General features: G+C 39.0%; 1 long non-coding RNA gene across 1 annotated transcript; it reads left to right on the plus strand.

Moving 5' to 3' along the window:
* The first annotated feature begins 1,140 nt into the window (after positions 1-1,140).
* On the plus strand, positions 1,141-2,220 carry LOC132862752 (uncharacterized). The gene is made up of 3 exons (XR_009650048.1): positions 1,141-1,315; positions 1,437-1,723; positions 1,797-2,220. It is a non-coding gene; the product is annotated as an uncharacterized LOC132862752 (long non-coding RNA).
* Positions 2,221-13,807: the final 11,587 nt, after the last annotated feature.

Below are 13,807 nucleotides of genomic sequence, written 5' to 3' on the forward strand. Positions count from 1 at the left end.
ATCAGAGCCAGAATGCCGGCTCGATCTTCATCAGGCCATACTTTGCGCACAGTAACGCACTCAAATGTCTGCAGAAATTCTTCAAATTCTTGGTAAGCTCTTACCTGGCGTCAAGCTCTTGCTCAGAGAAAGTTGTGGCAGTTACCAGGGAAGGGTTCTGCGCCCTGATTGGCCAATGAGTTTTTGGCGAGAAACTCTGCATGTATAATATGAGGTTGGAATGCATATCACTATGCCATATTTCTCAGCTAATGTAGAAGTCCTCTACCTGCCCACTTGATCTATTTCTCACAAATCTAATCAAAGCAGCTTGCCATCTATTTCCACCTAGGAGCACTTATTCTTAAAAAAATACTTGTAACTGGCCCAAAGATTTAAAAATATTCAAGACAATTTTCTAAGTTGCCAATCATTTCCAGAATTCTAGCACAAGTAGTAGCTGCATAACTTTAGTCTGCAGCTGAACCTTTAAAGAGGCACAAGCTATGTCTCATGCATTGTCACAGTACAAGATTAAATTGGAATGAAAGCTAAGATGAAAAGACAAAAAGAACATTTTGACAAGTCAGCATTATCGGAACTTAGGCTTTCCATAAATGACACAATTGTTTTAGAAACCATCAGCTGCTACTGCTCTACATACCTTGCCAATTAAAATGAAAAAATCTGCAATGTGTCACAAACTGTTTACTGGCCTGGATCTAACCTGGGGGGTATTCCAGAAAGCAGGTTATGTGACATTGTCATGAGGTTGTGGATAACCTCAACTTTCGGTCCCAAAAATGGAGGTAACTTTCTGGGTATGTATGTAACCATAGCAACTGACTCTCTGAAGATAACCTGCTCGGGAGCAGGTTATGTTTCAGTGTAACTTCGTTCCAGAAGGTTGGTGAGCATGGCGTGCCCTTTTGATGAGGATCCTGTGGACGTAGAAGCACAAATTATACGAGTTTTTTTTCGTCGGGAGAGGGTTATAAGACCGCGTATTGATGTGTTTGCATACCCTAATGAATATTTGAAAGAGCGTTATCGTTTTTCAAAAGATTTTGAAGGCTTTTAAAACCACATATCTCAAATGTGACAAACCGCGGTTCTGCGCTTAGAACAGAAAACATTCTGTGCATAGCACTTAGTTTTTTTGCGTCTGGCCATTTTTTGTACAGTGTGGGCGATTCAGAGCATGTGGGAACGGCAACTGTGTGTAGAGCCGTTCGTACAGTATGTCTGGCACTTAAACAGTTCTTACCCACATTTGTGCAGTTCCCTGGCCATAAACCTCTGCTTGTTATTAAAGATGAATTCCACAGAGTGGCAGGTTTATCCTTTGTAGTAAAATCTATGACGCATATTTAATATTTAGTCATATTATTTATATCTATACATGTATTCATTATGCGCACACACACACTTCATACTTCCATATCTTTCTGTTTCAGGGTTTCCAAATGTAATTGGGTGCATTGATGGCACTCACATTCCTATTAAAGCTCCACCAATAAATGAGGGAGACTATGTTAATATGAAATCTATTCATAGTATCAATGTGCAGGTAACAACTTAATTTTTTCCCTTCTTAAAATCATTAAAGTCATTACTTTTTCCACTAACTAGGTAATATGTGAGGCAACCCAAATCATTACCAATGTCGAGGCAAAATGGCCAGGATCTGTGCATGATGCCAGAATTTTCCGCGAGTCATCATTATGCCAGACATTTCAGCAGGGTATGTTTTGCTTTATACAATGTTTTTTTTTTCCTTTTTAAGATATTTGTGTTGTACACTTCAATCATTACAGGACAGTACAATGGTTACTTGCTGGGGGACAGAGGATACCCTTGTCTGCCCTATTTAATGACACCCTACCCTGAACCTGAGCCTGGACCACAGACACGGTTTAACCTGGCTCACAGCCGAACACGGGCCAAGGTGGAGATGACTATAGGGATCCTCAAATCTCGGTTTCAGTGTCTGTGTGGGCTCCGGGTTAGTCCAGAGAGGGCATGCGACATTATAGTGGCTTGTGTTGTGCTTCACAATATTGCCACTATAAGAGGAGAGAGCCACCCTCCTTGTATTGAGGAAGATGGCCCAGAGGAACACCTACAGATTTTAGAGGCCAACAGAGACAGAAGACTTTTGAGAGACAGGATCTGTCAAAATTACTTTTATTAATTTTTTTGCACTGGTCTGCCAGGCAGTTTATTTCTTTGTTTCCTGAAAAACAATAAAAGTAAAATTCAATAAAATGTTTTTTTATATTGCTTTACACATATATACACATACATACATATACACATATATATACACACACACTCACTCACACAACACTTTTAACATGCAACAGATTAATATTTAGACAAGTTCTCACCTTAAGGCGATGCTCCAGTAATTCAATTTCAAGTGCTACTTTTTTAATGAGGAGCCTTTTCTCTTCCATTTGAAGCTATAAGGTCCATCTCCATGTCACTTTTTCTTATTTGTTTTTGAAGATGGACCTTAAACAGCTCCTTTGCTGGCAACTAGAAGTTGGAAAAAATGTAATGAATGAGATTGTTTGGTCAGACAATAAAATTCAAATATGGACACCAGGACACAAATTCTTACCCTGCTTAAATTGTGTGCTGAGGTTGAAGGACCCTCATCTGTGGGCAAATCCCTAGGTATGTACTGTGATAGGACAATGACAGTTTGTTACTCTAATGCAAAAAGGGGCCATACATTATAATGGTATGCATCATACCTCAGTGGATCTACCAGCATTGTCCACTTCTGTCACAGCAGATGTGGTCTCTTCATCGTCATCATCTTCATCCTACAGGAGAAATATTCAAGTATATATTATCTGGCAAAAAAAAATAAATAAAATACCTAAAAGCAACTAAAGGTACCTGACAACAAATCACTTACAACTGTGACAGACTGTGTTCTTTCTGGAGGGTCCAATAATACAATCCGTCCATCAGTATCTATAAGAACACACAACCCATTAAATTCTCAATATTATCAAAGAAAATAATACATGAAAAGAGTAATATGTCAGACTAAGATCACAGTAGCCTATACATCATATGCAGTTAAATAAAATAAGCCTACATAAAAATTAATCTTATTCAAAAAGCCTTTAAGTGACAGAGATAGTAATTTATTAGGACAAAAAATGAAAACAAATCATAGAGGTAAACTTACATTTCACCATTTTTTCACCATCACTTGTGGTGCATGGTGTGTGCGATGAACTGCCCCCTGGAATGCCAGCAACCACTGGTCGCCCTTTATTAAGGGACAGAGCCAGCTCCTCAGATGGGGTGAGGGGAGGTGGTGGTGGGCCCCCGCCAGTTAGACGGGCTTCAGTCTTCTTTCTATTAGCTACATGACAGAATGAATATACTAAATCCTGTTATAATAATAGTTCAGTAATTGTGTAATCAAATATTACCTTTTTGCAGAATGTTTTTGTGTTTCATTTTGAATTGGCTTAAAGTTCTTGTGGCTCCAGAAGGATTACTCACTCACTCACTCATTTTCTACCGCTTATCCGAACTATACTCGGGTCACGGGGAGCCTGTGCCTATCTCAGGCGTCATCGGGCATTAAGGCAGAATACACCCTGGACAGAGTGCCAACCCATTGCAGGGCACACACACACACACACACACTCACACACTCTCACACTACGGACAATTTTCCAGAGATGCCAATCAACCTACCATGCATGTCTTTGGACCGGGGGAGGAAACCGGAGTACCCGGAGGAAACCCCCGAGGCACGGGGAGAACATGCAAACTCCACACACACAAGGCGGAGGCGGGAATCGAACCCCCAACCCTGGAGGTGTGAGGCGAACGTGCTAACCACTAAGCCACCGTGCCCCCTCCAGAAGGATTACACCTTATTAAATAAGAAATATACATTATTATTTTAAACTAAAGAAATAAATGGCAGGAAAAGTAAATGCTTTCATAGTGATATATTCAAAAGGATGTATAAGTCATACTTCATTATTTTGCATTATAATAAAACGGGAGCCAATACCAAATTTGTAATATAATACACACGCATTTACTCTGTCCGTTATTTTTTGCCAAGCCAACTCTCTCGCTTTAGCCGATGCAGCTGTATTGCTTCTTTTTAATTTTATTGGCTTAAACTCCTCATAAGCGTGCATTAAAACCTCCAACTCCGCCTCTGTGAAATACGCCGCTCTCTTTTTTTCGCTTTGAGTTTCCATGGTGACTCGTGAAATCGGCAATCCATTGAAAATGTCTTTATACATGCACCGTGCACGCACATAAACTCTGGGTAACCAGTTGGAGGTTGATTAAACTAACTCGTATGCCTGTTTGGGGTAAATCAACCCAGAGGTTATGATTTATCAAATGGTAAGTTAACCAAGCTTTCTGGATGTCAGGCCCCCGGATCCGGTGGAAAGGAGACAGACCCGTCGGCAGGATAGCTTCAAATGATAGGGGTTTAATACACAAGGGAAACAAACAGACATACACACGACACGGGGAACTAACGTAACTTAATCTAACTTAAATACACTAATGAATCCGCCCTGCCATCGGCAACGCGGCTCACATAAATACACACACACAGTCAATCACAGGATGGGAAACAGGTGAGGAGACAGGGAGGAGCGGACGAAGGCGTGGCAGACACGTGACAATAATAAAAACATTCGCACGTGTCCAAAGGTCCGCGCTGATCCCTGACACTGGAATACCCCCCTGGAGCTCAATTGACCTCAGCTGACTCCAGCCAATTGACAAGGTAACTCTAGCCATCTTAAATGGCTCAAACTCCCCTGAACTCACTCTTTGTTTTTGTTTTGTGTAATACGTGTGTTGTCCCACCCTGTCCTTAATCGTTTCCCACCTCTGCACTCCTGTCTGTTGTGTTTTCCTGTCTGTTTGTGGTTTTATCCCCTATTTAATCATGTGGTCTTGTGTTTGTTTTTTGCTTTGTCCTTGTCTTTGTTGTTTTTGTTTCTAAGTGGTTTTGTGCCTAACTCTATTTGTTTCAATTTCAGTTTTCCTGTTTCCATGTTCCCAGGTTTTGTGTTTCTGGTTTCCTAGTTTTTCTAGGTTTTGTTGTTTTTATGTTATCCGTGCATTTGTGTCTTATTCTGTTCCATGAAGACACCCCTGTTTTCTGACAGGTATAGTCAGAGAGTGTGTATCTGAACAGGGAAAAAAAAAAAAAAAAACGCTGCGTTTTACTTCCAAAACCTAGGAAATCTTTTCACTGTGCTCCTTAGCTGTCAGATGTGTCTTATCAAGTTGTCATCCATTGTGATGTATGCTAAGACCTCCTTCTAAAAAATGAAAGCTGAAACCCTCTGGACATGATTTTAACAAGTTTCACAACTAATTTTCTTCACCTTCCACCCAGACAGCTGGTGACTTCAAGAGAGCATGAGTTGAAGTGAATCCTGCAGAAACTCATCTTGGATATTATTACAATTTCCAGAGTCCTTCTTTATTGTTTTAAATAGACAGAACAGAAGAGTGGGATAATGGTTGTATAGTCTTATTAACAACAACAACTGCTCTGATGCTAGGAACTGTCATGGGTGCCTCAGACATTTACTAGTGTACCAGATGGCAAACCTGTGCACGTTTTTAAAGCTTTATTGTGTTTTCCACTTTCCTTTGGCATGCTAGCCTGTGTTGTATGATCTAATTACTGTCACACCAGTTAAGCTCATTTTCTTACTGTGCCTTGTAACATGTAACATGTTAGTCATGTTATTGTTTAACCTCCATTGCCTTGTTCTAATGTTTGGATCATTTCAGCCATAGTATTGCCAGTCCTAGTATTTGTATTGTTTCATTGCTTCCCCTATGGCCTTTCTCTTTGTCATATGGCCTATGGTCTTTGTCATTCCTGCCTCTGACCTTGTCATATTTGTTGCTCCCCCTGGTCTCGCCATAGTCATCACTCTAACCAGGGTTTCTTGAACAGTCTTGAAATGTTGTTATTACATCATATTTGCTGTCTTGCCACCATTGCTTAATTTTAGTTTTTGTATCTTTTCAACCACAGTCTTGTTAGTGTTTTGTTGTCATAGTTCATGAATTACCATTTGTTTTGTTCTTTTGCACATTATATTAAATTGGTTGGACTTTTGCCCCAGTCTTTGCTTTCTCACATGGAAAAAACATTTCCATTCTCCACTTCTCTTACTATCTACTCTGAGAATTCTCTTTGGTTATCATAACATTTGTTTACATCCCACTTCAAGCAGACACTGATATTACCTTCTAAACACTTTTTCTTTAAATTGGTTAAATGAATGAGTATTAACTGGCAAACCAATACATTGACACATTGAAAATGTGGAACAGAGCTTTATGAACAAAACCTGATACTAGCACTGCAAATATTAGCATCCTGGCTAACATTAGGGGTTTTGAAAATGCAAAAGACATGGGCATATCCAATGGAGAGGTTTGTTCTCCCATTGACAGACCATGATGTGAGGAGGACTATAAGGTGAGTAAATGGTAGAAAGGCTTTCGGCACAGATGAAATTCACTACAGTGTCCTGAAAGCCTTTGCAGGACATCTAGCCTCAGTGCTTACTACTCTTGTCAATCTGTCCCTGACAGTGTCCCTTGTCCCTACATGCTTAAGCACCCATTTTCATTCTTGTGCCCAAGCCATCCACTTCAGCTAAGCTAGACAATTTCTATCCATATTTCCTGACCTCTGTAGTCATAAAGAGCTTCTAATCAAATAGACTCATCTGAGTATAAAAAAAGACCTCATCTGCTCATGTTAAAATGATGTTTCCTACATATCTGTATTTGTCAGTTAAAGGGAATTTTTTTATTCTCTAAATGTACAACTAATTTTTATTTTCATTCCTTATCACAGTTGATGCCAAAGTTTACATACATGTAGGCTTAAGACTTGCAATATCAATTTTTCACCACTCCACACATATCAAGTGTATCTTCTTTTTTTGATAAAAGATAATTTCATTATTATTATTATTATTATTATTATTATTAGTAGTAGTAGTAGTAGTAGTAGTAGTAGTAGTAGAAGTAGTAGTGGAAACTCCGCTTTCCTGGAGTTAATTGGAGTTAATCCTGGAGTTAATTCTTGTACCATGTGTTTTTGTTTACATGTGTTCACGTGTTTGCCCCGCCCTAGTCTTAATTTCCTCCCACCTCTGCACACCTGTTTCTAATGTCTCTAATTGTCTTCCCTTTTTATTCTGGCCATGTTGCCTTCGGCAGCCTGGAATCCTTGTCATTGGTTTGATAAGTGATATAGCCATCCCTAATGGTCTGATTATCCACAGAGGTTATTCTGAGGGGAGTGGCTCATGGAATGGTAAGTGGATTCAGTTCTTTAACCAGTTGATGGTGGATGAGATTAACTGTTGACCCTGAGTCAGATTCTTGTGGTTAGACTGTCTGTTCCTCTTCTGGGAGTTGGTGCAGCTATTGTGTCCTGGTTGTCCACAATAAGGGCACAGTTCCATGTGTAGGTGGCAATAATGTGCCACTGCTGATATTTGGGTTGTGACTTGTTGGGCTCTGCAGGGGATGGGAGGACTTTCTCCCTAGTGCAATCTCAAGCTTGTTGGGCTCTCATGAATTGAACCTGTTGGATGGCAGTATTTACAATGGTAGAGTTAGGTTTATATCTTTAAAGTTTTAATTTAGCTTGGAGAGATGGGTTGAGGCCTTCTCAGAACACAGCCCATAGTGTGGTGTCTTTCCAGCCACTCTGGACAACCAGCATTCAGAACCTGACCGCATACTTGCATTAACTGCAAGGAAATGTCTTTGCTGCTAGCCGGATAGTCAAACACATCTCTGCCAAAGGTAATTGGCAGAGTCATGTACCTGAAATGAGATAACAGTAGGGCACACTTTGTGGCCTCTTCCCTGTAAGCTTCTGATTGGTGTGAGAAATAAACCTTTACTACAAAGGCAATGAAAGCCTTTGTAGTGGAGCCATGAAATTTGTCAGGGAGAGCCATTTTTGCTGGTTTGCCCTGTGGTGGCAGCAATCCGAGCAAGGCCTGGACAAGGTGAGCATTGGTGGTTTTCAGCTATGTTAATTGCTCCTGTCAGTCAGCCAGCAGATCACTTTGTTGCATTAAAAGTGCTTGTATTTTCAAAAATGCTGCTGAATTCACTGCAGGTAAAGAATTCTGTAAGGAACCCCTGGGTGCAGGTGTTGTAGAATCCATAAGCAGAGTTTAATGTTGAAGATCCAAACAAATAACCCAAATTAGCATGCAAAAATGTGGTCAAGAAAACAGGCAAAGTTCAAGAGAACAGAGAAACAATCAGTGTAGTGACATCCAAAACAGTAATTTAAAAACAGTATTCCACAAGGCAAAAATAGAGGTCAAACACAGTAGAACAAGGAACAAGAAAGGAACACCTCAGTATGCAGTTGTGAGTCTAGGTGTGAACATGGCTTAAGAAGGTACAAACCCAGAAATGTCTATCGACCTCGGGGCCAAGTCAGTATTCATGTGAAGGAGCCCTCTGGTGGTTGGGAGGGGGCATAACCGGTTAGGTCATGACACATAGTTAGGTGTTTTACTAGCATACAGTAGGTGAGTGTTGAAATCAGTATGAAATGTTATATAATTTGCGTCAGAAAAAACTGATGCAGAGTCTGCTGGTGATACCACAAATCAGCCAAATAGCAGGAATTGAAGAGTTTTTGCAATGGCTGAGAGGGATTTTTTTCATTGGGGTGGGTCTATTCAGAGCGTTTTGTAATTCCTTTACCACATGGTGAGATAGTTGGACAGGATGCTCTTTATCGTTCCTCTGTAAAAGGTGGTGAGGATGGGAGGGAGAGTCTAGCTCTCTTTAGGCTTGGTAGAAAATGAAGCTCAGTGGATTAAGCACACATACCTGAGAAACACCAGTGTTCAGTGTGGTGGTGCAAAATGTGGTGTTGGCAATCCTGATGGACTCAGAGCTCCCAGCCAAAAATTTGAGGATCTAGTTGTGGGATGAAATGTAAATGACTGTGTTGTTTGCAGAAGTCTATGAACAGCATCATTGCATAGACCTTTTTTGTCCAGGTGAGTCAGAGAAAGGTGGATGGTAGCAGATACGGCACTTAGTGTTTAGGATGGTAAGCATCCTAAAATGGGTGCAGTGTGGTATGGAGGTTGCCCTTTATGTGTTTCATAACAAAGCTTTATAAGTATAGGTGTGAGTGCAACAGAACAGTATTTATTCACATAGTACACAGATGATTTCTTTGGCACAGGGGAGGAGGTGTTTGTCTTGAAGCACACACATTCCCTGAGTAGCCAGCCAGGTATGTCACAACTAGAATAGATTGCAGACAATCTTAATACTTAGTCGGAGGGAGTCTTCCCTGCTGGCATGTTGTTCTGTGCTTTGAACTGTACATATAAATCATTCTGTGCACCTTGGAGCAATGTACCATCATCACAGACAAGGCTGTAGCTTTATAGTGTGTCATGGTTTGAATGCCTTGCCAAAATGCTGAGCATCCTTGTTGTTTATGTGGTGACCATGGTCTCTATGTTTTTCTTCAAATCTGCAGTGTGGTTGTAGCAGCCTCTCTGAACATATTACCATGTATCATGGTATGTTTGAGAATGGAGGATAAAGTCATCCTCCAGGACATCTTGCACCCCAGCGATAGCCTACTCATTCTTCTCCCATTTGGGAGGCATGCCAGGAGTATTAACTATCATACTGGTGGCCCAAGGAACAGATTCCTCCCCTCAGCACTGTAATATAATCTAGCAGGATTGTCCAATGCAGAGTTAAAGTTCCTAAACTAGGCATGAGCATCATAGTAAGCAAAAAGCAAGAGAAACCACATTAACTCTAATACTACCTAGCCATCAGTATCCGAATATAGCATCAGCATAACAAAATGAACATCCATTCAGGCCAACAAACAAAAATAAACCATAATAAATATAAAACAAAAATAAAAGTTTTAATATGTCCCTTGTCCCTTCTATTTATAGACGTTTTTTTGCTATAACATGTTAGTGTATAACAGATTGAGCTGGGCAGTTCTTTTTTTGCATTGTTGTATTGAAATGAGGGTAACTGCCTCTTCAAATCATTAGAAACTGAGAGGTTCAGAGAAGAATGAAGATATACGCTTTTATTGAGGCAAGAATCACTGAACATTTTGGTCATACTGTGACAGAAAATACAGCACTCCTTGGGTAATGCTTTTAGGTCTGCATTTCTGAGAACCTCAAGAATAGCTGTAGGAAGAGAGAAAAAGAAAAAATATTAGGGAGCACTTACTATATATACTTCATATATACTTTTAGACAACTGGAAGGGGGATACACTTTTCTTTTTAAAACACACCCACACACACAGCTACCGAAGATGCATCCAGGTGGCTGCTGATTGGACTTGACAGGCCACGCTTCCACTCTGCCTGGAGAAAAGGTGAATAGGAAACTTAAAGATCACAGACTGCATGAGCGCTTGTTGCTCTCCCTTGTAAAAATGCCAGCTGCCATCTCCATCATTGAAAATGTGTGTGTATTTCTGTGTGGAGGGGTTTGCACAGCTGTTCCTGTTGCACTTCAAGCCTCTAATGCAGTCTGCTGTTTGATAAAAGGAGCCAAAGGCAACTAATGCATTAATGTTTCACTCTGCACTTTTTTGATGACAAAAAACACAAAGCAATAAAAATAGAAAAAAGTATGCGCTTCCAAACCACTGTTTTTTGCTCCAAAAGGGCACTCAATCCCTCTAGTGTGGTGTTTATCCAACATAAACTCTTAGTAGTAAGTTTAACACATTATAGGAATATAAGTAAGCTTATTCAACAAAGAACCAGTATGTGAATGTTAGTTTACATAAATAGAAATGTGTAGCATAGTGCAGGTGCTGGGTTTAAACATGTATATTACACACAAACACACCCAGTGCAAAGGCTAGGTTTATCCACACACAATATGCAGAACACTAGAAATTAATGTATCTGCTGTTGTGAGCACACTGGTTAGCATATACAGCAGCCCGAATTTTTTATTTTACTTCTGTTAGACATTTTTGTCCTCTGGGTAATTGGTGATTTTAAAAATGTAACATCTTCAAATATCAATACATGGCAACAATGTATTGATTGCCATCCGGTATATTTGACCACCAAAGGTGTTTAAAGTGTGTTGCTTTTACATCAGCAGTTTTTTGTTTATAATAGAAACACCTGCAAAAAAAAATGGAAATAAGATTGGCTTAGGGTTTAAAAATGCTTAATCTTAAATCCTGTAGGTAAAGGGGGCAAACAACGCACAGAATCTCTGGATGCCAATTCGGTATAATGAATTGAAACTTTTTTAAACAAGAACTCATTTTGATTGTTATATGAAATGCATTAGAAAATTCTGTCCCTTCAGATGTTTGTGGAAACAACAGAAGAAGGTCTGAGACTTGGGTGGAAAAATATCTTCATGTTTATGACCGTCATATATATATATATATAAGTCCATAAAAAATGTTCAAACACATTGCTAAAACACATTGTAAGCTTCCAGGCAACAATTTGACATCCTTTAAACTTCGATTAAGTGAGGTAACAATTTAGCCCTAACCCTTTTCTTCTGGTCTTTATTAAGATAGGAATTCACTTTTTCAATCTGTCAAACTGTACCCACATATAAGGTATTACATTTGATCACTGTTAAGCAATTGAATCATGGAATAAAAATACACTAGCCCCTTCAGTGCTGTAGCTGGACTCCTGGACACTTCTCTGACCTTCTTACCTGAACACTCAGTTTGCCCCAATCTTGGTACTCTCTAGTTTCTTTCTATATTTTTCTTATTTTTTCCTAAGACCTTGTAGTCTGCACCACTGCCCACACCATCCACTGCCACAAAAGACATTTGACCGGTAAAAATCAAACAAACAAAAACAAGCAACAAATAAACAAAAACTATAGTCAATAATATAGTACCAAAGCTCATTATAAACAATGAGTCTAATGAAAAAGACCAATGCAACAAGGTTTTACATTAGAGATGAGAGCTTTAATTAAGAAAATATTTGTCAGGAGTAATTAAAATTATAATGATGTTTCTGTAAATATTTGTTGGTCTATTTGATGTAATATTTCTCTAGTATTTATATATTTTTTTAAACATTTGTCATGGCATATAAATCAGATTTATAAAATATAGATTAATATCTAATTCCCACAATTATGCAACTTCTTTGTGAACATCAAGTTTATTGTGAAATCAAACTCTGATTTTAGATTAACCACAACCACTAGATTAAGCTGTTTTTGAGTGGGACATTAGTAAAAGCTTATTGTTTGACATTGGTATTGAATTACCAACAAAAAAACATTGTGTGAGTCATAGTTTCATAGATTCAGCGATGGCAACACTCTTACAAGGACCTCTGGGTAAGTAAAACCACATAAGCTTCTGCTTTAGTTACTCTGTCTCCCTGCCTCCATGATACTGTATAACGTGTATTAAAAAAATAAAACACAAAAAAGTGAAAACAGACTGAAGTTGAGGGAAAACAGATTTTGCAACATATCACATGTATTTATACGATTCATATTATCAGTGTCGGCGCCACGAGCGGGCCCTGGGGGGCGTGGCCCGGCCACTTGAGTCACTGTGCCCCCTTACTTCTCAAAATAATAACGAACTTAATAATTTAAAAAAATGTTTTACAAATTACTTTTATTATACCATGAATACTGGTTAAAGAATAAAGAGTATAAGTTAATTAAAAAATAATAATTGTACTAACCCATAATGCAGTGCTAACATAGTCAGCCAATTACATTCTGGGTGAAATGGAAACGCGTTTTAGTGAACGTATTTCAAAGTTGGCTGCAGCGCTTGCCGCTCTTGAAGTTTTTAAATGTCGAGTCTATGAAGCCTATTATGGATTTAACAAATTGCACCATTGTGGAAACAGAATGCATCGTTGCGAAGCAATATATCTGCAGAATTAAGACAGAGGAAAGTCAACAGAAAATGACTGTTATGAGACTTCTTTCTGAACAACACAAAGTTCTGGAAGCTATGCCCAGTGTTTTGTCTGCGCTAAAAGTTGCGGTCACGTTCGGGGCCTCCACTGCCATGTGTGAGAACTCCTGCTCGGCACTAAAGAACATTTTTACGGACCACAGACGAGCAATGAGCCACACTCGTAAGTCTCAACTCGTGCATCTTGCATTTGAGCGGGACCTTACGAAAAAAATTCACCATTCGTTGAAGGACTTCAAAAATTTAATTCCTCCTCTCGTCGCCTGCAGCTCTTCTAAAGGTAAGATGCCTTTTTGCTTTAGTACGTTTGGTTATATGCTGGTGGCTAATTTGCGTGTGTTTTCGCGAGTCTTGCACTTTAGAGTCATGAAAAATTATAGTTTACAGTGAGTGACACGTTTAATATTTTATTATGTTTATTGAAGTTTAATAATAGTAATAGTATGTGAACGAGATAGGCCCCCCAGTTAAACATGAGGCCCCCTCATTCTCTATTGTCTGGTGCCGACACTACATATTATGGATACATGCAAAGAAAATAGATACTTAATATTGGTGCTAACATTAGTAGATTAAATTATATGAGCCCAACAAAAATTTTTATTCAAAAAAAAAAAACTTTAGTAACTCTCAGATAATCTTTTGAAGCAGTACTGCAGTTGGATTTCCTAATCATTTTCTATCATTTTCATTTTTCAATCCATATTTCAACTGAAATACATTTACACAAACTATATCATTACTTTGCATAGTGTTTTGATTTCTTGATTGCATTTGATTTCTTGAATGA

Source organism: Tachysurus vachellii, chromosome 19 (assembly GCF_030014155.1).
Source record: "Tachysurus vachellii isolate PV-2020 chromosome 19, HZAU_Pvac_v1, whole genome shotgun sequence".
NCBI lineage: Eukaryota > Metazoa > Chordata > Actinopteri > Siluriformes > Bagridae > Tachysurus > Tachysurus vachellii.